Here is a 12,084-nt window from a genome sequence, read left to right as displayed (position 1 = left end):
CCACTGATTCTACCCTCAATAGCAGACCCTTGTGTGTCTCTACTTCTGTTGGGTTAGCAGCCTTTATTTATGTATCTTTTCCCTTATCAACAAAGTTTATTAAGTATAGATAAATAGGCTCACCAATACATCTTTCACCTACTAATTACTTTCTTCAAGCCTCTGGGCCTCAGTTTCCTCATAAATAAAATGGGAATGTCAATAACACTTTCAGTTCAGTTCAGTCGCTCAGCCGTGTCCAACTCTTTGCGACCCCATGAATCGCAGCATGCCAGGCCCCCCTGTCCATCACCATTTCTCAGAGTTCACTCAGAGTCAGTGATGCCATCCAGCTATCTCATCCTGGGTCGTCCCCTTCTCCTGCTGCCCCCAATCCCTCCCAGCATCAGAGTCTTTTCCAATGAGTCAACTCTTCGCATGAGGTGTCCAAAGTACTGGAGCACTAGTAGATTTTCTTTCTTTTTTTAAAATGTTCGTTTCTTGCTTTATTTTTTTTGCTAATCACTTATTACTTGATGTGCATTTTATATATATATATTTTAATATACATTTATTTATTTTAATTGGAGGTTAATTACTTTACAATATTGTATTGGTTTTGCCATATATCAACATGAATCTGCCACAGGTATACACATGTTTCCCATCCTGCACCCACCTCTCTCCTCCCTCCCCGTACCATCTCTCTGGGTCGTCTCAGTGCACCAGCCCCAAGCATCCAGTATCATGCATCAAACCTGGACTGGCGACTCATTTCATATATGATATTATACATGTTTCAATGCCATTCTCCCAATAAAAGCCCTTGTAATACCCTTTCCAGTTTGCCACTTCTGATCTTCTATGGGACTGAAACACTGGGTAAACCATTAATTTAAAGTTTTGCATATTTGGTATTTTGGGGAAAGTTCTAAAATTTAGAAGGATGAGCAAGAAACTTCTGTTACTGACTATCCTCCTCTTCAGTCCAATCTATCCCCATATTGGAAAATTTACCTTCTAAATTGCAAATCAAAACCATCTTTCCAGGTCCATTGATGTCACCTTAACTGGCCCCACTCTCATTTCTGTAGATTATTACAAAATTTACAACTGATTTCACCATACTGTCTTCCCTGTCTCTTACCACGCTCACAGCTGTGCCAAACTAACCTTAAAATGTAAACCTGATAGAATTGCTTCCACTAAAACACTCCTTTCTGAGCCAGTACATTTAGAATAAAAATGTGATTCTTTTATTTGGCACATAAATGTCCTCCTGACTTGGTTTTTCTACTCTGTCACATGGGGGCATTTGTACATCCTACGATAACTTTCTAGAATATTCTCTTCTGCATTCATCATCTGAAGAGCTTCTTATCATCTTTGAAACTCATGTTCACTGTCTCTTGCTCTAAAATTCCTTTCCTCATCCTGCCTATTTATCATCTAGATTTGACACGTCTCTTCTATTCTTTGATTTCATTATCATAATTTCCATTCTATATAGAAATTCAAAGTTTAACTGCCAGACCAACCCACAAAATTCTAAAACTTTGATGCAAGAATCCTATTTTTGTAATGCTTAGGTTTAGTTTCCACTCTATGGAGTAGAGAAACATTCCCAAAGAAAGTTGCTTTAAAAAGGTAGAAATGGATTTATTTTTGTATATGGGTTATGTGGAGGATAGGAGGTCAAAGAGCTATTCGACATTTTTTCCATTGACAAACTCCTTCCATTTCCCCATTTTACTCTCTTTTTATTGAGTTGGTAAACTAGTGTCAATATGGTGGCTATTTGTTTTGTAAATAAAATTCTATTGGGACACATCCCTTCTTTCAGGCAATGTCTATGTCTGCTTTCTCACTATCAGTTCAGTTCAGTGGCTCAGTCATGTATGACTCTTTGTGACCCCATGGACTGCAGCATGCCAGTCTTTCCACTCCACCACCAACTCCTGGAGCTTGATCAAACTCATGTCCACTGAGCCAGTGACGCCATCCAACCATCTTATCCACTGTCTCCCCCTTCTCCTCCCACGTTCAGTCTTTCCCAGCATCAGGGTCTTTTCAAATGAGTTAGTTCCTTGTATCAGGTGGCCAAAGTATTGGAGTTTCAACTTCAGCATCAATCCTTCCAATGAATATTCAGGACTGATTTCCTTTAGGATGGACTTGTTGGATCTCTTTGCAGTCCAAGGGACTCTCAAGAGTCTTCTCCAACACCACAGTTCAAAAGCATCAGTTCTTCGGTACTCAGCTTTCTGTATAGTCCAACTCTCACATCTATGCATGACTACTGGAAAAACCATAGCTTTGACTAGACTGACCATCGTTGGCAAAGTAACGTCTCTGCTTTTTAACATGCTATCTAGGTTGGTCATAAAAGGAGGAAATGTCTTTTAATTTCATGGCTGCAGTCACCATCTGCAGTGATTTTGGAGACCAAAAAAATAAATTTTCTCACTCTTTTCATTGTTTCCCCATCTATTTGCCATGAAGTGATAAGACCAGATGCCATGATCTTAGTTTTCTGAATGTTGAGTTTTATGCCAAAAGTTATGCCAACTTTTTCATTCTCCTATTTCACTTTCATCATTATAATGGCAGAGTTGAATAATTTTGATAGAATCTATCTGTCCCATGAAGCCTAATGCTATAGATTCATCTCTTCCTTTAGCATGTTAGAGAAGGGTTTTAATGGCCTTAATGCCACATCCTAACTCCAGCCACTTCTTTTCTATAATTTTTATTTTTTTATTTTTATTTTTTTTAATGGTAAATACATCTTTAATTTATATGCAATTAAAATAGAAAAACAGTGGCAAATAACAACATAATGACATTAATAAATATTCAGATATCTTAAAATGGAAAAGTTAATGTTGAAATCAATAAAATAAAATATATATACACATATACCCACATACACACACATTTTATTTTTTCCTGTTTTTAGGTAATTGTATATTCACCTGCAGCTGTCACCAGTAACAGAGACAGATCTTATGTGCCCTTGATCTTCACACAGCGATACCATTTCTCAAAGCTACAGTGCAATATCCCATCCAAGAAATTGGCATTGCTACAGTCCACTATCTTTGTGTATGTATTTGTGTATCTACCACCACATTCAATATACAAAGCAATTCCATTACACCATGGATACCTTGTCAGGAAGAAGGAAATGGAGAAATGTATGGCTCCTTCGTTTTAGAATTTCTGTCATAAGTTTAAAATCATACCTCTGTTACATAACATTGGCCAGAATTCAGTAACGTGGCCATCCTAAGCAACAGAGGAGTCTGAGAAATGTAATTTTCTTATCGGCAGCAACGTGCTCAACTAAATGTTAGGAGAAAGGGCTGGAAGGATGCTGTAGTTAGCAACCACAGGCTCTGCTACAATCCCATTAAACATTCTCTCCCCAGTATCAAGCACCAAGTAGGTCCTAAAAACACCTGTGATGAACAGAATTGTCTGTAAAATGCTTAGTGATAAATATTAGTTCCAGTGTTCAAGCCAGTTACCTATCTTATCTACAAAGAGCCAACACTGCCAGAAGGCTGACCTCTGGATAAATGTATTCTGTTAGCCCTCTGGATAATCGTGAAAAAATCTGAATAACTCCATTTTGCCTTTCTTGGGTGTACATTAATATGTAATAATGATTTTGTTTATTTAAATTTGCATATTTCAGCCAGTAGTCTATAATTTAGTGCACAAAATTTAATGTAATTACTTATTTACTTCAAAGAAAAATCCTCTTCCTTTCTACTCTAAGTAGATAATGTGGGCTGAATTTAGCTTAGCTGTTCCTGAGTTATGTATGCAGGACTGAGAGGAAGGACTAACTAATAACTGTTTTCTTCCATCAGCAGTGGAAACAAAATTATTGAAGAAGAGTTGGAAGGTGCTGCATTGTTTAAATTCTGTGGTTTCCAAAGGCCTCGGCATTCTTATGTTGTTTTCCATAGATGCTTACTCAAGGTGGCTTTGGACTTAAGCTCAAGCAGTGTGGTGGTCAGCAATCAGCTGTCACAGATAGAACATAAAACTGTGGACTATGAGCAAAGGCTTGTGATCCCAGATATGTTCCAACCTCCTATTTTCAATTGCCTTCGTATGGGTCCACATTCTGGGGCTGTGGTGGGTGGACTGAGAAGAGATGCTAGTGTGATTTTGTCTATGTGTGCAAGCTCAGTTGTGTCTGACCCTTTGGAAACACGTGGACTCAAGCCCGCCAGACTCATCTGTCCATGGAAATCTCTGGGCAAGAATACTGGAGTGGGTGGCCACTTCCTCCTCTAGGGGATCTTCCTGAACCAGGAATCAAACCCGAGTCTCTTGTGTACCCTTCATTGGCAGGCAGATTCTTTACCAACTGCCCCACCTGGGAAGCCCTTAGAATCTATAAGCATTTGAAATTGTTATTCTGTTCACTAGGAGAATGGAGCTTAAATGGGGGGTGGGTCAGGGAGTTGGGGAGGAGTCTTAAGAATGGGGTGAAGAGTCATAATAGGATGTTCAGTTCAGCTCAGTTGCTCAGTTGTGTCCGACTCTTTGTGACCCCATGAACTGCAGCACGCCAGGCTTCCCTGTCCATCAACAACTCCTGGAGTTCACCCAAACTCATATCCATCGAGTTGGTGATGCCATCCAGCCATCTCATCCTCTGTTGTCCCTTTCTCCTCCTGTCCCAAATCCCTCCCAGCATCAAAGTCTTCTCCAATGAGTCAACTCTTCGCATGAGGTGGCCAAAGTACTGGAGTTTCAGCTTTAGCATCAGTCCTTCCAAAGAACACCCAGGACTGATCTCCTTTAGAATGGACTGGTTGGATCTCCTTGCAGTCCAAGGGACTCTCAAGAGTCTTCTCCAACACCACAGGTCAAAAGCATCAATTCTTTGGTGCTCAGCTTTCTTCACAGTCCAACTCTCGCATGCATACATGACCACAGGAAAAACCATAGCCTCGACTAGACGGACCTTTGTTGGCAAAGCAACATCTATGCTTCTTAATATGCTGTATAGGTTGGTCATAACTTTCCTTCCAAGGAGTAAGCGTCTTTTAATTTCATGGATGCAATCACCATCTGCAGTGATTTTGGAGCCCCCCAAAATAAAGTCTGACACTGTTTCCACCATTTCCCCATCTATTTCCCATGAAGTGATGGGACCGGATGCCATGATCTTCATTTTCTGAATGTTGAGCTTTAAGCCAACATTTTCACTCTCTTCTTTCACTTTCATCAAGAGGCTTTTTAGTTCCTCTTCACTCTCTGCCATAAGGGTGGTGTCATCTGTGTATCTGAGGTTTTTGCTATTTCTCCCAGCAATCTTGATTCCAGCTTATGCTTCATCCAGCCCAGCGTTTCTCATGATGCACTCTGCATATAAGTTAAATAAGCAAGGTGACAATATACAGCCTTGACGTACTCCTTTTCCTATTTGGAACCAGTCTGTTGTTCCATGTCCAGTTCTAACTGTTGCTTCCTGCCCTGCATATAGTTTTCCCAAGAGGCAGGTCAGGTGGTCTGGCATTCGCATCTCTTTCAGAATTTTCCACAGTTCATTGTGATCCACACAGTCAAAGGCTTTCTGGGTGAATTCTCTATCCTGGTATAATGAAATGGAATATTTATTGCTCATATTTATAAACCTTGGTAAGGGCAGATAGGATATATAGCTGTTGATTTTAGGGAAAACTAAGAAAAAGAGAAACATGTTATTAAGATTTCTCGAGTTTCTGTTTCTCTCTCTGTTGGCTTCATTTTCTAATACAAATGGGCTGTCTGAATGCCTTTTGCTCAAACACTTCCGACCCATTAATCAGAGGTGAAAGGGAAGCTGATTGGCCTAGTTTGGAACATTTACCACCCAAGGGAGTAGCACATTTCATCAGAAGAAGAAGGGTCAGCACATACCTGTGAGCCCTGTTTTCTTGTTGCTGTTGTCACTGAGTTGTGAGCAATTCTTTGTGACCTCACGGACTGTAGCCTGCTGGGACTTGCCTGTCCAGGAAATTTCCCAGGCAAGAATATTGAAGTGGGTTGTTATTTCCTTCTCCTGGGGATCTTCCTGACCCAGGAATTGGACCCATATCTCCTGCATATATCAGGTGGATTCTTTACCACTGCACCAACTGTAAGAAGAGTCAGACGAGGCTCCTCTAACTCCATAGACTCCCATTGCCCATGGGCAAGGCCTCCACTACAGTTTCACCACCTGTTTCAGCTTTTGGACAAAATTCTTCATGTAATTATTGCCTAGTCTAACAGGGCACTTTACAATGATTAGAGAGGAGAGTTATAATCTTTTCTCTACGTTACTTCATGAGTGCAGTAAAGGCTCTGTAGTCAAACAGTCAAAGAAAAGGGTAGGTAGTGCTGGGTTGGATAATATAGTTCGACTGTGGATAGAACACAGTCTGATAATTCATTTCTTCTTGCTCTAAATAATTGCATTGAAATTTTCTTTTCCACATTTGTAGCTTCTAATTAGCTTTGAAATGATTCTGTGGTTCAGTTTAAAGTCTGCCTTCTCCTGTTAGTGATTCCTTTGGGACTCATTGTTCATTTAAAAAAAAAAAAAGAACACTTTGCATTTTTATAGTTCTGTGCACTGGACCATGGAGGGGCAACAGATGTTGCTTGAATTCTCCTACCCACGCATCCAAATGTGAATAATCTTGGTGCTCCTGGCAAACTTCTACTCATACAGCATTACTCTTCTGGCATTGACAGACTAAATTCTACGGAATGTTCATGAAGAATAAATTCAGATAATAACACCTGATGATGAAATATATTTTATGTAGTTGAAGGAGCTCCCAACTTGCAATCGGATAATCCTCTAACTGGGCTTCCCTGGTGGCTCAGACAGTAAAGAATTAGCTTGCAATGCAGGAGACACAAGTTTGGTCCTTCGGTCGGAAAGATCCGTTGGAGAAGGGAATGGCTACCCACTCCAGTATTCTTGCCTGGAGAATCATGGAGAGAGGAGCCTGGCAAGCTACAGTCCACGGGGTGACAGAGAGTCAGACACAATTGAGCAACTAACACTACAACTAATCCTCAATCTGCTAGTAAGCTGTGATCTTGGGTAAGTTTTAAATACTTGTTTAGGCCTCAAATTTCTTACATGTAAACTCAAGATAGTGCTATGCACATCATAAGATTGTGCCTGACATATAAATAATGGTACCCGACAACTAACTTTTATATTTGATGGAAAAATACAAAATTTTCAGAATCAGTTTCAAAATGCTGAACTATTTGGTACTGTGATACTGTGATTCATAGTAAGAAGTGTATGTTTGGTCTTTGTCCTTTTTCTGGCACAGAAAATTTGAAATTTCCTGAATGATGAGAATGATAAACTTCTTTTGTTATGTGAATGAGGTGACTTTTGGACACCACCTAAGGTTGAGGGCTTGTTGCCAGTGGAGGAGCCAACCAGGTGATTAAAGGGTTAGAACTTTTAGGCCCATCCCTCTGACCTCCAAAGAGAAGATAGGGGCTGGAGACAGAATTCAGTCATCAATGGCCAATGATTTAATCAATCATGTATATTTAATGAAACCTCTATTAATTCCAAAAGGATGGAGTTCAGAGAGCTTTTATGTTGGTGAATACTGGAGATTCGGGGAGCATGGCCTAACCCAAACCTTGCCCCCATGCATCTCTTCCATCAGGCTCTTCCTGAGTTACAATCTCTTATAGTAAGTGGATAATCTAGTAAGCAAAATGATTGAGTTCTGTGAGCCACTCTAGTAAATTACTCAAACCTGAGGAATGGATTGTTGGAAGGCCAATCCTATAGATGGTTAGTCAATTGGTGCCTGAACTGTGTGTTTGTGTATATGTTTGTGTGTGTGTGTGTGTGTGAGGGGCACTCTTGTTAAGACTGAGCCATTAACCTGCGGGATCTGACACAATCTCCAAGGTAGAGGGTGTTAGAATTAAGTTGAATTCTAGGACACCTAGTTGGTTTTGGAGAATTGCTTGGATGTAAGGGGAAATCCATTATTTCTTCTATTTTTTTCTATCTTTCTATTCATCCTTAATATATTTATAATAATTGATTAATTTTCTCCCTTTTGATGAAGAAGGCAATGGCAACCCACTCCAGTACTCTTGCCTGGAAAATCCCACGGATGGAGGTGCCTGGTGGGCTGCAGTCCACGGCGTCGCTGAGTTGCACACAACGGAGCGACTTCAATTTCACTTTTCACTTTCATGCACTGGAAAAGGAAGTGGCAACCCACTCCAGTATTCTTGCCTGGAGAATCCCAGGGATGGCAGAGCCTAGTGGGCTGCCCTCTATGGGGTCGCACAGAGTTGGACACAACTGACGTGACTTAGCAGCAGCTCCCTTTGAACATTTCCTAGTGTCTCTCTAATAGGTGTTGTCGGTAAAACAGATAATGTATGGGTGCTGAATTTGCTAATAATGATACTTATCATGTGCCAGGAATTTATATGCATTATTTCATTTAATCTTCCCAACATCCACTCAAAATTACTGAACTGGTAAGTATTTGCTCAAGGACACTGACTGAATACTGAAGATAAGTGCAAAACCTAAGTTTGAGTTTTCCAACAAGAAAAGCTTAGTCTTAACCACTGCACAATACTGCACTGAATCTCTCCTATGCTTTGTGGAGTATCTTATATTTCAATGACTTGGATGATTTCTGTATCTAATTTCTGTTTTGATCTTTTCTAACATCCTTTTGCTATTCTATATTTTCCCTCCAGACTCTTGCAGTTTATCTTTGGGGCTTTCCTGGAGGCTCAGCTTATCTTTAGTCAGCTTTAATTAATAAAAACAATTTCAAACTTTATAATTTTTTCTTGAATTTTCTCCTTTCCTAACATAATTCTCTAGCACTGGACATTTCCACTATAAAAATAGAATCAAGATATTTAAATTTTTTTCATTATACTTTAATGCCCCATTAACATTTAAAAATTTTTCTTTTTCCTCCATTTTTGTGAGATTTCTAGGTCTTGGCATTATCTGTACCATTGCATACTTTGATCATTGATTACCTGCTTCTATCATAAGTCACTCTCCTGACTTTCATTGAAACAGCTTGTGCTGTGACATTTAGAGATATCTTTCATCTGCTACTTTGAACATAGCACATAGTATATTTTGGTTTCCAATTGTTTTCAAGACTTTCTGCAGTATTTTCTTAACTTTATTACTTGAACATGTTTTTACTTTTTCATGTTTCAGACTATTCATTCATCAGTGTAAACCCCAACACAACACACCAACATAATTTCATACATTTAGGGGGAAAATATCTCCTGGTTAAGTGGAAAAGTGTATGGATGGTTTCTGGAAGACCTTCATTCTAAGCAGCTTTACAGTGACACATTTCATTTAGAAGTTTGGACCTTCTTTCTTTAGTTTCTATAATCTATATTCAGAGAGTAGAACTTGTACTGATCATTAGGACTGAGCTTGTTCTAGGGTTCTGGGTTATTCTTTCTGTCCCAATTGATATTGGGAGTGAACAATGCCAGGAGCATGACATATGGCACTGCTCTAGTACCTCCCACTCCAATGAATATGAAGAGGGGGATCAAGCTAGGATGCTTCTTGGCCTGACTGATGATCTGGCAGAGCATGGCTGTGACAGAAGCCTTGAGTCCAAACTGAGAGCAAAACTAAGCAGAAAAGCCTGGGATTAAGCAGTCACCCTATTTTAGTATTTAGACTTCAGGTGTGGAGTTGGATTTATCACAGCCCTAAGTTCATGGTGTGTTATCATCAATGGTTTATGCTTCTTTCAATTTTGTTTGCTATTTTTTCTTTTCTCTCATTTCCTCCCTACTGCAAAAATTCATTCTAATTGTATATTAAATGTTTTTATATATCCATCCTTAAATAAATGTATGTAATGTTATTTTGTGTATCTATGTGTTAATTTACATAAATGTATTATACCGTAGTTTTCATTGTCTTACAATCTTAAAACTTGATGCTATCAGATTTAAAAATTTTTTGCTCATCTAAAGGATACGAGTGATTTCATTGTTCTTTTAATTTGCATTACTCTTTAATACTAGCAACATTTGGCATCTTTATATATTGTTAGTTCTCTGGCGTTCACATTCTATGAATTGGCTATGTATAACCTTTGTCTATTTTTTAATTAAATACTCTAGTTTTTCACCATATTTTTGAGAATTGCTTATATAATCAATGTAACTTTCTTTTGTCAGCTTTGGATGTAGCACTTATTTTATATTTGATTTACAGAAAAAATGAGCAGGTAATAGGGTACATTCCCATATATCTGCCTCTTGCATACAGTTTTCCCTATTATTAATATCTTGAATTACTGTGGTATATTTGTTACAATTAATTAATCAATACTGATAACTGTCATTAACTAACATCCATGATCTTATTATACAGTTCTCTGATTTTGACAAATGCGTATGTCATCTAATACCATTATAGTATCAAACACAATAGTTTCACTGACCTTAAAGTCCCCAGTACTCCACATTTTATTCCCTCTGCCCTACTGGTTTAACCTCTGCTGCTCAAGTCAGTTCAGTCGTGTCCGATTCTGTGCGACCCCATAGACGGTAGCCCACCAGGCTCCCCCGTCCCTGAGATTCTCCAGGCAAGAACACTGGAGTGGTTACCATTTCCTTCTCCAATGAATGAAAGTGAAAAGTGAAAGTGAAGTTGCTCAGTTGTGTCTGACCCTCACGACCCCATGGACTGCAGCCCACCCGGCTCCTCTGTCCATGGGATTTTCCAGGCAAGAGTACTGGAGTGGGGTGCCATTGCCTTTTCCAGGTTTAACCTCTAGCAACCACTAAGCTGGGCTTCCTAGGATTTAATGGGTAAAGAATCTGCCTGAAATGCAGGAGATGCAAAGGACATGGGTTAGATGCCTGAGGTGGGAAGATATCCTGGAGAAGGACATGATAACTCACTAGATTGTTCTTGCCTGGAGAATCCCATGGACAGAGGAGCCTGGTGGGCTACAGCCCACAGGGTCACAAAGAACTGGACACAACTGAAGTAACTGAGCATGCACACAACCACTGATCCTTTTACTACTCCAATAGTTTTACCTTTTCTAGAATGTCATACAGTAGGGATTACACAATATGTAGTTTTTTTTTTTCACTTAAGAGTATACATTTAATGTTACTCTATGTCTTTTTTGGCTTGATAGCTCATTTCTTTTTAGTACTGAGTAACATTCCATTGCCAGGAGAAATATCAATAACCTCAGATATGCAGATGATACCACCCTTATGGCAGAAAGTGAAGAGGAACTCAAAAGCCTCTTGATGAAAGTGAAAGAGGAGAGTGAAAAAGTTGGCTTAAAAGCTCAACTTTCAGAAAACGAAGATCATGGCATCTGGTCCCACCACTTCATGGGAAATAGATGGGGAAACAGTGGAAACAGTGTCAGGCTTTATTTTGGGGGGCTCCAAAATCACTGCAGATGGTGACTGCAGCCATGAAATTAAAAGACACTTACACCTTGGAAGGAAAGTTATGACCAACCTAGATAGCATATTGAAAAGCAGAGACATTACTTTGCCAACAAAGGTCCATCTAGTCAAGGCTATGGTTTTTCCAGTGGTCATGTATGGATGTGAGAGTTGGACTGTGAAGAAGGCTGAGTGCTGAAGAACTGATGTTTTTGAACTGTGGTGTTGGAGAAGACTCTTGAGAGTCCCTTGGACTGCAAGGAGATCCAACCAGTCCATTCTAAAGGAGATCAACCCTGGGTATTCTTTGGAAGGACTGATGGTAAAGCTGAAACTCCAGTACTTTGGCCACCTCATGCGAAGAGTTGATTCACTGGAAAAGATTCTGATGCTGGGAGGGACTGGGGGCAGGAGGAGAAGGGGACGACAGAAGATGAGATGGCTGGATGGCATCACCGACTCGATGGACATGAATCTGAGTGAACTCCAGGAGTTGGTGATGGACAGGAACGCCTGGAGTGCTGTGATTCATGGGGTCGCAAAGAGTTGGATACGACTGAGAGACTGAACTGAACTGAACATTCCATTGTATGAATAAACAGATTACTCACTACTGAAGCCCTTCTT

General features: G+C 39.8%; 1 pseudogene; it reads right to left on the bottom strand.

The window, feature by feature from the left end:
• Nucleotides 1-9,373: 9,373 nt before the first annotated feature.
• Nucleotides 9,374-9,621, bottom strand: LOC138931557 (cytochrome c oxidase subunit NDUFA4 pseudogene; annotated as a pseudogene).
• Between the last annotated feature and the right edge of the window lie 2,463 nt (nt 9,622-12,084).

This window comes from Ovis canadensis, chromosome 6 (assembly GCF_042477335.2).
Source record: "Ovis canadensis isolate MfBH-ARS-UI-01 breed Bighorn chromosome 6, ARS-UI_OviCan_v2, whole genome shotgun sequence".
NCBI lineage: Eukaryota > Metazoa > Chordata > Mammalia > Artiodactyla > Bovidae > Ovis > Ovis canadensis.
The sequence above is the reverse complement of the archived record's forward strand: the minus strand, read 5'-3'. Positions and strand labels throughout refer to the sequence as shown.